Raw genomic sequence first — 13,982 nt, 5'->3', positions numbered from 1 at the left:
AAGACCGTTCCAGATGGTATTGTTACCTCTTTGCACGTCTCGTTCTTAATCAACACTTTGAATTTGTTCTCTTCTACAGCAGAAGAAGGCAGTACAACTGGAAGAATGAACAGTCCTGCAGGCAGTATATCATCTGAAGGGGTTTCTACCATAAAAAATTTCCTTCTCCAGCGGTTTTTGTGATTCAACTGCACAAACAGTACACATTTCTCCTTTTGATGGTATGACGCAAGCACCTGGACCTGCCCACTTTACTTCTCCAGCAGGTATGTCAATTCTTGTAGGTGATTCTTGTTCTGAGTTGTGAAACCGAATCCTTAATGTGTGTGCCTCCTCTGTCTCATGACCAGTTGTGCCAAGTCCAATCAGACGTTGGAAAAAACTTGCATTTGTCCCAATAATCACAGGCACTTGTTTAGGCCCTTCTGGCTCTGGACAAACCAATGCAAGGATGGAAACAGTCTCTTCTACGCCCATGACAGAAGCAGGGAAAGAAACATCCACCAAGACATATCCCTTGTAGGGATAGCTAGCTGTGCTAAGGCCCCAAATAGACAAACCAGATAGAGGCTGAATGGGTACTGATGACAGGTTTTCAGAGTACCATGGCTCAAAGATGATGGTGACCTGCGATCCACTATCTAGTAAGGTTTCACAGGGCTGACCATTGATCTTCATAGTAATCGTCAGAGCTGGACCCACCAACCCTACAGGAAGACTGTCTGACACAACTGTCTGGCTTTTGCGGGAAAAGCTGGCTTTATCACTGGTGTGTTTACTACTACTCTGATCCGTTCTTTCGTTTCTAGCCTTCCGTAATGATCGCACAAGCTTCTGTATCACCAGACAGTAATTCTCAGGAGCTTTGCATTTCGGAGCAATGTGGCCATCTTCCCCACATTTGTAACAGAAGTAATCTTCTTTAGCCCTTTCAAATCTAGGTTTCACAGAAGTATCAGCTTGCTCCAGTGATCGTGGATCTCCTGTTGTCTGTGGCAAATGCCTAACACTCAGTGAAGCTAACTGCTCTTCTAGTCTTTGCACCTGCTTCTTTAGTGAGTGTACTTCTGGATCCACTGATGTGTCACCTCCTCTCCTACTTGGTATGGGCTGTGACTCCAACATCGCCTCTGGCACAATTACTTTAGAAGGTCCTTCTTCCACTCTTGTCCGCAGCTCTTCAATCTCAGCTTTCAATTCTCTCACTACAGCTGAACTACTCTGTCTCTCTCGTGGCCGGGGAACTGGCTTTACATTGAAACCCAGACTATGTCTGGCAGCTTCGCTTTCTTCAGCCTCCCTTATCTCATTCAGAAGAGTTAGAAAGGTAGGTGGCTTTTCTCGTCTCTCCCTCAATCTCAGCTGGAGCAACAACAAGTCAGATTCAACAGCTCCCCGAATTAGCTGCTCAACTCTTGTTTGGTCCAAATTCTTCCAGGGTAACCCACCTTTTTGTGCTACTTTGGTCAGGGATTTCTCTATTCTCTTCAAGAAATCAGAAAGAGCTTCACCAGGATTCTGCCTCAGTAATCTGAAAGCAAAATATAAGTCTTCTCCTGATTCAGGAGTTCCAAAAGCTCCCTCCAAAGCCTCGAGATACTGAAGAGAAGTTGCATCTGGGCTTGAAAATCTGATAGCCTTCACAACATCCAGGGCTGAACCCTTCAAGCTCTCAATGATACGTCGGCGCTTCTCTTTCTCTGAGCATTCACACTCCACGATCATCATTCTAGCTTGATCCATCCAACTCTCCAAGGCCTCTTCCCCTGTTGGAGTAGGAACAGTACCTGAAAAGATCCTCAAACGTCGGTATGCACCTCCATCACTGACAGGTTTTGAGGTTTTTTCGAGCAATTCACCCACTGCACGGATTATTGCTTCTGGAGAACCTGCATTAGAGCTGGGCGTCGAAAACATAGCTTGAAGATCAGTGAAAGACTTTCCTTCTTGTGTTAACAGCTTTGATAATTTCTCAGCAAACCCAGCAGACGGGCCCTCAGCACTTTTCGCTACAATCATCTTCCAAGGTGCCCCACCCCTTTCAGGTATCACTTCTTCAGGCACGCGAGAAGGATCAACCACTTCTTTGCACTCACATAGCACAAGTAAAAACCCTGGAGTAAGCCCTTCTTTACAATCCCTAACTCTCACTCTTCCTAACGCTTTGACTGTTTGCATAGTTTCCTCAATGAGTGGCCCCTCCACATCTGCAGGCACTCCCAACAGTAGCACAGCATGTTTCTGATCAATTATTGCTTTCTGACACCAATTGTCAAGTTCAGCTTGTAAGACAGAGTAATCAACATCCATAATTGCCTGATCCACATAAACTAAACTTTTCTGCAGATAATACTCTCTTAACACTTTACTGATTTTCAAGCAGTATACTGAACAAGGATCATCCCGGACGAGCCCCCACTTTATGTAGCGCCCCCTGCTGCCCTAGATGTATCTATCCTTCGGAATGCTGGACGCTTGAACCCAGATTCGTTTATTTGCCTCTCGACGTGATATTACAATCAATCTGTGACCCTTGGTTCCACACCACCTCTTGTAAAGTGCAACTTAGATTTCTGTAAAACTACTATCAATCAACCACAGTTACCTATCTACTCCATTAAAGTGACCACACTATAACTGAAATATACAATGGATTTATTTAAAAGGGAAAAATAAACAGAATTAACAAAATCAAATCAAATTAAATATGAATTCAACCAACTTCTGAATAAATTAGAATTTTCAAATGCAGTGTTTGATTTACTCTTCTATGCACAACAATAGGCACTTAAAGGGTTAATTTTTTAAACTTCCATAGAAATAAGGCTAATGATTCTCCTTTAAATTAACTCAAATTATACACAAAGTACAAATTTGTTTTCACTAAATGTAAATCAACACACCAATGTAATTCTGGTATAGCTATGTAAACTCAGTACATAAATAAAGTAAGATTATGTAAATGAACTTCAGTTTCAGTCAAGTATTTAAACTGCAACACTCGATTAATATACCCAATGAATCACAGAGTATTAAACCGTTATATCCTCCACTAATTCAAAATAAACAACTTATTGTGGGCCCACCACACACACACACCACACGCACGCACACACACACCCCCCCGTTGCAGGCCTGAAACGTTGCTTGTGTGCGTTGAGGCCGAATGAAACGTAAAATGGCCGCTTCACTCAATAAGAGCACAAATAAAATAAACAAAGGGTACCTGAATGTAAATGGCAAGGGTTAACGATTCCCGTCACCCGTCAGATCGATCCACGTGAAACCCTCATCATTTAGGAAGCTCTGTGATGTTCCCGCGACGCCAGAGGAACTCCTAACCACTCGGCGATTAGGAGCGCTATCTGGATTCCTCCTCAGTGGCTCCGTCACTCTCAATCGATGCACTAACAGTTCTTAGCTCTCACATACACACCGATGTAAGGGATAACATTCAACTTGAGTGAAGTTTCTCACCAGTAACATAAATAGTCCAATTTACTGCGATAGCGATCAAGCAATAAACTAACAGTTCTTCCGAATCGTCGTGTTGACTTCGTTGTGTGATCGTGTTGACTTCACAACAGTACTATTCAGCTTAACACTTAAATAATGCAGTAAAGACTATATTTTTACACAAATAAAACCAGCGCACTCTGTTATCATGCCGACAACATGCTTTTTTTTCTCCTTCTCTTTTCACCTCCTCACTCACACTAGCCCTGGCCAATCACAGCTGCCATAACTGATATGAGGCGGGATCAAGCTGTTTTTAGCCAATAACCTTAAACCAAATACAACTTACAGATATTACCATTTCTGAACAGGTACACTTTGATTTAATAATAAACTCTCATCACCAAGCAGCGCATTTCTGCATAAAATAAACAAATAAAATGCAAATGATAATAAAGAATAATCATGTAGAAATTAACCCAGGGTTACATCACATCTTTCACAGTGATGGCTTCTTTTGTGCTATTTTTCCATATGTACTGGTGAAACACAATACTATTTATCTTCAAAACACCTTTACTCTGCTTCTAGTCTATTTTTTTCCAAATCCGAAATTCTGGGTTTTCCTGTGGCTTCTCTCACAATTCTCCTTTTAGTTCCCCCAGGATTTTGACTTTTCCTAAAACATCTTCCAATTCCTGATAATAATGCCAACTGGGACATTCAGATACTAAAGTTTATTATAATTCTTCTGGTTTATGCATTTCTTTTATATACACTTTATTATTTTATCTCCAGCTTCCATGAAATGCTCCTGCTTCTAAAGCTGTTCTTCAGATTAACAACTTGTACTGTTAAACCTTCACAGAGCTCTATTCAGAAAATGGTTTACACAATTGCATGGCAATTATGTCACTTTTAGGGCAATTGCTTTTCACCTGTGTAAACTCAAGGACTGAGTACTTACTCAAAGTATTATAATTATGTGAAGCTCGTCCAAGGAAAAAGCTTTTGCTTCTTTCATTTGATCTGTCTTGACCTCTCTGCCCCCCGATCAATCTACTGATGTAGACAGATAGCAGAAGGGCTCTTTCTGACCAATTAATATTGACTTAACTTTTCTGATCCTTTTCAGCCATAACCGACCACACTCAGACACATACTAAAGGTGTTTTGGGGTCTTTTAAGGACCCATACAATGAGTGCAAGGTTTTGGCTGTTAGTTTGAACAGTTAGCAAAGCAAATGGTAGATGCCATTACTACATCAATGTACTGAGAAAAAAAAGAATATTACTTTATAAATTAATTCTAAGAGAAATGTTTATCTCAAAAACATCAAATTTATATGTTCCTTGTCTGTTGCCTTCGCTGTCTGCTGACGGTACAGTTCTCAGGGCACCATGAATGGGAATACTAACAGATAGCTCTTTTTAGATATTATAGAGCTCTTTTGTTGGAGTGCATTGTAAGAAGTGTATTACATTTGGATGAAAGAACTTGTACAGTATTTTGGCCTGTGATTCTGAGACTGACATGCTTGGTGCCATTTTGCTCAGAAGAACTGGTGTGTGGAAATATAATATAATATCAGTCAAAGTCTTTAATCTTTGAAGTCATGTTTCCCATTCCCAGTGCTGGCGTAGTTTCTTTGTTGAGAGTTGGAGAGTGAGTTTGTGGCTGACAAGAAATGCTCTGGTATGGTAGCTAACTTATTTAATAATAATAATAATAAAACATAATAATTCATGACTTTAGAATCTCGCCAGAATTAGTACGTCATCCTGGTACTTTTAGCTTACTGTTTTATAACTAATGTCAGTTCAGACATACTCTTTTCACTTCCTGTTTTTCACCTGCTGTACTGTGTGCATTGTATTGTATGTATTGTATGCATAATTCAGATGTAATCAAGGAGAAAGGGACATACGCCACAAATCAACAGCAACAGCTAATGCAATTTTGAGTCATATCCTTTCACTTCCAAGGTTTATGACATGGATGTGCAATCGATTTGACATGCACAAAAGACAACCAAATCTGTCCCCAAGGATACATTAAAAGGAGGCATTCTACACAGTGAACTGACTCTGAAGCTTACATGGATAAGAAATGATCCACATTTAAATTATTATTCTAGTTTACTATATACTGTATATATATGGAATTGAAGAGCAAAAAGTCATTTGTCAGAATATTGCTCTAGCCCCACTGCATGCACAGTTTATGTTTACCAGTGACTTTGAGAAAACCCCAAATCAATTAAAGTAAAATATAGATATAAATCATATAGTAAAATATATGGGTTTTGATCATTTTGGAACAAGTGACTAAGTAGTGCTCAGTTTAGTTTATTTCTAAATAAAAATTTTGCATCAAATATTTCATGTACAGTACCATTCAAAAGTTTTAGATCAGTACAGGATTGTTTTGAAAGAAATGAATGCTTGTATTCTGCAAGGATGCATTCCATTGATATTTTTTTTTCCTTCTGCTACTTACTAGAGGTCACAGTGAGAGTTCAGCTTGAGAACAATGCTTTTCATCGGTGTTTGAGTCTAAAATTATCTCTCCTGTGTCTGATTACAATCTTCAGCATGTACTTGAATCATTGGTAGCCTGTGATTAATCTTTACAGAGATGTGAACTTCTTTTGTGGGCTGATTCACTGGTATAGCTTTAGCAGTACAGAAGCAGTTTTATGATGTAGGCATAAAAAAAAACCTTTGTTTGCAAGAATATGAAAGGCGAAGGCTGAATCTTCTGGACCCATGATAATTTGTTTTGAAGATAACCCTGAGGCTTTGCTGCAGTCACTTTTTTCAATTATGCTAGATGACTTTAGGCTATAAGAGTGAGAAAGTGTTGAAAAAGAACTGATTGTGTTGTAAGTGTGTAGCCTCAATCGCTGGTATCAATATAAATTCAATTTTGCAAGGAAAAGGGTTAATCAGATTATTCAATTTCACTTGCTTTATCTCTCAACTCACCATCAGGCAGATATCCTGACAGTGAAGTCGAAAGCACTTTTTGGATTTGATTAGTGGGTTTCTTGGGCCAGTTAGACACCTAAGACAAATACAGATGCTCTTTGCATTAAAAGTCAGTTTGAATCGCTCTTTCCAACCCATTTTACTTCAGCGATTTGGCATGTTGAATACCTGAGTGAAATGAGGAGAAATGCATCATGGGACTTTATATTATCCACTGGGAGTTGTAGTATATATTGATTTTTATGCCAGTGAATTAAATAAAGAGAATCCTAAGCGCTTCATCTGCTAAACAAAAATATAGATCTAAGTATCACTTTTAACATTGCTATATGAAGGAAACTGTGAAGGTCTGATCTGGGTTTGTTTGGGTTTTGTCCTTGTTTGTCTGGAGCACATGGCTGTCAGTTGGTATTTGTGGTTGCCATATGCTCTATTTCTATTGTTTCCCCTGCCTCTCTTTTTTACCTGATGATCTTGTTTACACCAGTTTTAGATCATTAGTCACCCTTTATATCCCCCTCTAGTTTTCTGTCCTGTGCCAGATTGAATCTTTTCTCTGTTGAGTCAGCCTGGCTTTTGTCTGTGTTGATTGTGCTCTTGTTTATGCTGTTGTCAAGTTTAGTCTCGCATAGTTTTATTGCCATTGTTTGATACTTTTTGATAGTGTTTTTTCTTTTTTTCCTTTTTTACAATATATATATATATATATATATATATATATATATATATATATATATATATATATATATATATATATATATATATATATATATATATATATATATATACTGTATATATATATATAGAATAAAGGTGTGGTGGCCTGGTTTTCAGAAATAGATAGAAGTCGAGCACTGAGTATTGATGTCACCACAGTTCAGCAGCAGTGTCAGAGCCAGTGCTGTCACCTTTAGCATTTCATCCAGAGTCCAGGTAGAGACTCTGTGTTCCAAATCTCACTTTCATGTAAAGAGCAGCACAGGCTGTCATATCCCCTCATGTACCCGAAGTTCCCACAGTTTCCTCTTGAAATTTTCCAAAGAGAGAAATTGACACTTTGTTTCAATTTTAACATTAGTTGACCTTTGTTCATGAGTAGTTTTTGAAAGAGGGTTATGTAGGTCTGCAGAACCTGATTTTACCAAGTGAAACATCGTTGTTGACCCTGGAACAACATTGTGTTTAACCAATCAGATTTGAAGAACCAGTTTATAGATTTTGTGAAGTTTACGCTTAAAATCAGTGTTTGGTGCTTGTACATCAGTGTCATTCATCTATCATTTCCTCTGATTTTAGGGATTACTCATGGTCAAGGTTAGGTTTAGGTGTAGGGATATGGTTAAGAATATATTTTTGGAGTAAAATGTTGTTCCAGGGTCAACAAAATATGTTGACCTAGGAACATATCGAACTTGGCAAAATCAGGACGTGCTGTAGGTCTGCTGTTTTCTGCTGAAGCATTCATTTTTGAGTCAAAAATCACAGACTAAGGTTACCTGTAAAAAAATAAATAAAATAAAATAAAATAAAAACTGGTATTTACGGTAAAATACTGGCAGCTGTGGTTGCCAGAACTTCAGCGTAAAAAAAATTGTAGAAACATTTTAGGATTTACAGACATAACTTAAATTCACAATAAAATAAATTAAAGGGGGGGGTGAAATGCTATTTCATGCATACTGAGTTTTTTACACTGTTAAAGAGATGGATTCCCATGCTAAACATGGACAAAGTTTCAAAAATTAAGTTAGAAAACCGCCTCCAGCTGGTCGTGTTTTTCCGGGAAAAATCGGTACAGACTATCTTTCTCTTATGAATATAATAAAACTAAAGACTTTTTGGAGTTATGAAGGATGCAGTACTACTCTATAGTTACTCAAGATTAACAGGATATTGAGTGAAAATGAGCATTTCACCCCCCCTTTAACTGATGTAATATTAACAATCCAAAATATTGAAGTACTAATATCCATTTTGAACCATTGTAAGGCACTGATAACCACTAAAAACTGGTGGTGATGAAAAGGTCACATGATAAACCAAAGCTCTTTGCTAACAGCTTTTCTACAAGCTATGGAGGGCAATATTTATATATAGAAGGTGCACAGTATCATTCACACAACCACAAAACATCATGGTAACAAAGAGTACTGAAATAATGCAATAACATTAATTAAAATAAGATGTAAGATAAAACCCTAAAATATAAAATTGAAGAAAAGAAGAAACAGTTATTTCAACAATAACAACAAAAATATAAAATATGAAGTGTCATGCATGGATTTCTGGATGAGTCAATTTAGTGGGAGTGCGACTTTTTCTTTTTCACTTCCAGAAACCATATTTTTAACAGTATATTACTGTAAAATTACATTAAATGTAATTACACACGCATATAGTATGGAAACTCGTTGTTTTTCTGTAGCATTTTACAGTCTTTTATTGTTAAAATCACAATATTTCTTTTTTTTTTTTTTGCTGAGGCCAGTACATCATCAACAATATGCTTGATTCGTTCTTTCATACTTTCCTTTCTGTTAATGCCAAGAATGGCTTTATCACAGACCCACATATTAACTCTGTGACATCCATTAGTCTTTTAACAAAGTTTTTGTAATTTGTGGAAAGTATTGTGGAATTTTAATCTTAGAGAGATCAAAGATGTCAAAATAATGGAATTGGGATGAATGTCACTAGTGTTTTGCACAGTATGTAATATCTTACTCTATGGAGAGTCATTCACAGGCTTGTGTGTGTGTGTTGGTGTGTGTGTGTGAGAGAGAGAGAGAGAGAGAGAGAGAGAGAGAGAGATTTCAAATGAAACTGCATAATTAACAATGTACATGACAGTTTAATTGAAATGTCTTGTCATTTAACTAATTCATGCTTAAATGTGAGCCCTTGTCTAGACAGCAGCAGTGTTTGCAGATCTTTGTTTAATGAGACACTGATATGTGACAGTATTTCATCTTGATGGATTGTTTACAGGCTCTAGAGGTAGATTGTTTCCAATTCATTAAATCATGAATATATTAAAAGCAAAAAAGCTTATGTTTTGACAAACATTAGTGAGCATTCACAGATCATGCTTTAGATTACAGCCTTCAATGTACAGCAAAAGTAAACTTTTTTGTAATTATAGTGTACCTAATACCTCCGTGTAGGTATAAGGGAATAATTGCCCATGTTAAGTTTTGGCAATAAAGGGGTAATAACCTGTAAAATTACAAATAATTTCTACTGTAAGTATTTTGAAACTATGGAGTGCCTAATCTAATATTACATGGTAAGTATGACCTAACAACAAAATTATTTGCAAGCAATTATTAACAACATACACTATGTACTTTTTAATAGCCTGCACACACACACACACACACACACACACACACACATACACACACACACAGAAAAACAATGGGTTATTTTTTAAATCCAAATGCTTGGTTGAGACTGTTGGGTTAGGAAGCTGTCTTGATTTGACCCAATTTGGGTTGATATCAATAATAACCCTTATGAAAATTAACCATGGTTATATCGTAGTAAAAGTGTAGTAACCATGGGTTTCTGGCATATTGATTACCATTTGTACAACCACAGTTTTACTACAACCAGCTTCGTTAAACTACAGTTAGTAAAACAATGGTAAATTGTCTTAAGGGACAGTGCTGGGTTAGGAATGTGGAGGATGTGAAAGAGAGCATGCAGCAATTAAGCGAGTTCAAATGCAAACTGTTCTGTGTGTGGCAAAATCCGTGTTTGTGGTGCTTAAGTTGGGAATGTGTGGAAAATAATCGAAGCGCAGATGAGAGACAACTTTGAAACTGTCAGGAGTGCTTCGTTTAAAACTGGACCAGTGAACGTGGTACAAGGCCCGGCCAGTACCTACAGAGAGGTACTGAATAGGTACACTATAATTTCAAAAAAGTGGACCAGTGAACGAGACCAGGCATCTCCAGGACCTTTGTTGAACCTGTCTCACCCGTAAAGCCCTCTGCATCACAGGTGATCACACCCACCCAACACAGAGCTGCTCCAGTCTGCCGCCATCAGGAAGGGGACTGCGGAGTCTCCAGGCCAGGACCAGCAGTGGTGCATCTTTTCCCCCATGCATCACTGAACCACCCCCAAATGTGTTCTTTTAAAGCTGGAAGTTTTGTCCGAGTATGTTCTCACAACATTGAACATTAAGTGATGAGCATTAAAGTCGGGAATAGAACTAGTGATGGTGCTTAAGGACATGATCAAAATGATAAAATCAAAAACTGTCAGTTCACTATAATACATAGTTTAATCTTGACTTTCAGTGTGTATTATCACTTTAAATTACTGCCCGCAAATGTTGTACTTACCCTGTATCTACATGGAACAAGGGAGGAGCAAGTTGGGGTAGCACTTTATTTTACGTACAGTCCCGTTCCTCATGTACATACTATGTACTTATTATAGTAGCAATAACTATGAAATAACTAGGTACTAACCCAGAACCTACCCCTAAACCTAACCCTACCCCATGTAGTTACCTTGTGTTACCAGAACTTTCTTAGATAAATACACTGTAAGTACACTATAAGTACATGTAAGTACACGTACTGTAAAATAAAGCGCAACCCAAGTTGGACTTAAATACAGAACAAGTGAATATTTGCACAGTAATTACAGATAAAAATCTTGCACTAGTTTTAATTTAATTGTTTGTTGACCAAATTAAAGTTTTATTTTTGCTATAAAAAACATCACCATATGCATCCACTGAAATACAAGTTGTTTCATGTTGTACTTTTTTTTATGTGAACAGCTGGAAAGAAGTAAGCTTGTTTTAAGCTAAATTGAACCTTACTAGTATATCATGAAAGTGAAAGTCCTGACATTTGCCAAGTATGCTAACCCATACTCAGAATTGGTGCTCTGTATTTAACCCATGCAAGTTCACACACACAGCAGTGAGAAGTGAACACACACCCGGAGCAGTGGGCAGCTATAGATCCAGTGTCCGGAGAGCAACTGGGGGTTCAGTGCCTTGCTCAAGGACACTTCAGCCATGAGTATTGAAGATGGAAGAGAGCGCTGTTCATTCACTCCACCCCACCTACAACTCCTACCAGCAGCAAGACTCAAACCGGCGACCTTCAATTTACAGGTCCAACTCTCTAACCATTAGACCACAGCTACCCCAATAATGCAAAGTTATTTGGTGATAGAGGTGTTGGGAAATTGCTGGTGTGACTCAGCGGACATCGACGAATGTGATTTCATGAGTAGACTGGTGAATCATAAATAATAACACAAACTCATTAACTGATTTCACTAGATGTTTTGTTTTCCAGGAAACTCCATCAAGAATCCTTTGCAGTACTACCGCAACTACTTTGTTTGATGTAATGTTGTCATGGAAACAATGCTAATGACACTTCCATTCATTACATGAATTATCAAACATGAAAAAATAAAATAAAATCACACTTTCAGTATAGATTTAATGTAAAATTGGCGAGGGTAGGTGGATTGTTGACATGCCATTGGGAAGTAATACAGAAAACATACAAGAAACTTTGAAAAGAATAATAAACTACTTAAGCAAAGCTGTAATTTCTTCAACTAAAAGATTCATTAATTAAATAAATTTTTGTGTATCGTGACCTGCATGTGTCCTTTTACATTGCTCTCCATGTCTGTCCCTCTGTCCTCATGCCACCTGATTTCTTATCTAACCTTTATTTTGCTCCACTTCACACTGACTCTTTGTGATGTATGTCGGATGCTGCTCTAGACTCTGAACTCACATTGTCTGCACTTTTTTTGCCCTTTTGTCCTGAAACCAGCAACACCAGCAATCCAAGTCTGTTGCTGTATGAGTCTTTTACATTGGATCTAAACTGCTGTGATTTTCAGGATGGAAAACCAGGTCTTGTGACAACTGTTGTTATGATAAAATTTGTCATAGATTTATATATATATCGGATATTTTTATATCCATGTGCATTTCTGATACCAAGTATGCCTGTTCTAAGTATTCTCCTCTCAAACCCCCTCTTTGGATGTTTTACAGAATACAGTTCATTGCATCAGTTTAATAAAAAAACACACAAAAAAACTTGGGTCTACCCTCTAATGGAACAACTTCTACCTCACAGCATTTTAGTGCATCAAGACCTCTCATGCTCCAAGAGAAAATGCTCTTAACATGTTTTACTGCAGTCTGAAACATCCTTTAACCCCTCAATTTTCCAGACACACTTTAAACTATATTTCAACTCTGCTAAATCGTGTCATCACACGAGCAGTGAGGGGAATATGCCAAAGTTTCTGTGCTACCTGTTAAGGCCACTGCATTGACCTCCTTTTCTTTTTTTGTTTTCCCCCCCTCATTTGTTTTCAGGTAAAAAAAATAATAATAATAAATACAAATTGACTGAACAAATATAAATAAAAAGAATATAGGTCTAAAAATGAACATAAAGAACCTTGCATCCTGTTGGGATCATTTACTGACTGTTAGGAAGGCCATGTGCAAGCTTATATGATTATACTTTGTATTGAATACAAAGCAATTTTCTGTTTTCAACAACATAATTTCAGATCTCTCAAGTAAACATAACCACAATAAATTGTAGTTGCAAATATTATTTGTATTTCATCGACGTTTCTATATAAGATCCAACAGAACTGACATTGATACATTTCTCTTTGGAGTGCAATCTACAGTCCAAGTAAAACTGAGACAGCTTTGTGACACTCTTGATATAACATCTCAATACTGCCAGAAGCATCTTGAGAGGACACACAGAGCCCCTGTATAACGAAACGTTACTGATTTCAGTTCACTCACTTTGATGATTTCATTACAAAATACTTTACAGCTAGATTAAAGAGAAAAAAAGTGCTGCCATTTTGCAGCAATTTAATCTTGATATTTAAGAGTGCCACTTATTGCTGTCACACTATTTGCAGTTCAATGGATTAATTTAAGATGGAATTTTATATTTTAAATGGGGTATCAAGTGTCGTGCAAAATATTGGTTGTGCTAAATTATTCATCCAACTGAATTCGAAAAAATAAAAAGAACAGTATTTTGTAGTCAAAACTAAATATTAAAATGGTAAAAAAAATATTAAAACTATTAAAACAAATTATAAAAAAAGAGGTTTACTCTTAAAAAGGTGCACAGTTTACTATGCTATTTTGGTAAGTAAAATATAATGAGACACGTGGAGACATGGTCACAGATAAATACAATCATCAGCAGTGATCTTTTGTTATGACAGTAAAGTGATTGCAAGTACAGCTCGTGGCCATTTAGTCTTACGCCTTCTCACAATAGGACACCACAGTAGAGAGGAACCACAATGTGAAAGGTTCATGTCTGTAAATGACATATTATAATATTACATGTAAACCCGAACTATCAAATTAATTAACAGATTAAGTAGTGTTTACTCAAAGTTTTAGAAAATGTTCTACTTACTTAATTATTTCAACTTGGTGAAACACGTCTTATTTTTTTGATTAAATGGAACTTTTTTTGTGAATAAGT

This window comes from Carassius gibelio, chromosome B18 (genome assembly GCF_023724105.1).
Source record: "Carassius gibelio isolate Cgi1373 ecotype wild population from Czech Republic chromosome B18, carGib1.2-hapl.c, whole genome shotgun sequence".
NCBI lineage: Eukaryota > Metazoa > Chordata > Actinopteri > Cypriniformes > Cyprinidae > Carassius > Carassius gibelio.
Note: the sequence above shows the minus strand (reverse complement) of the source record.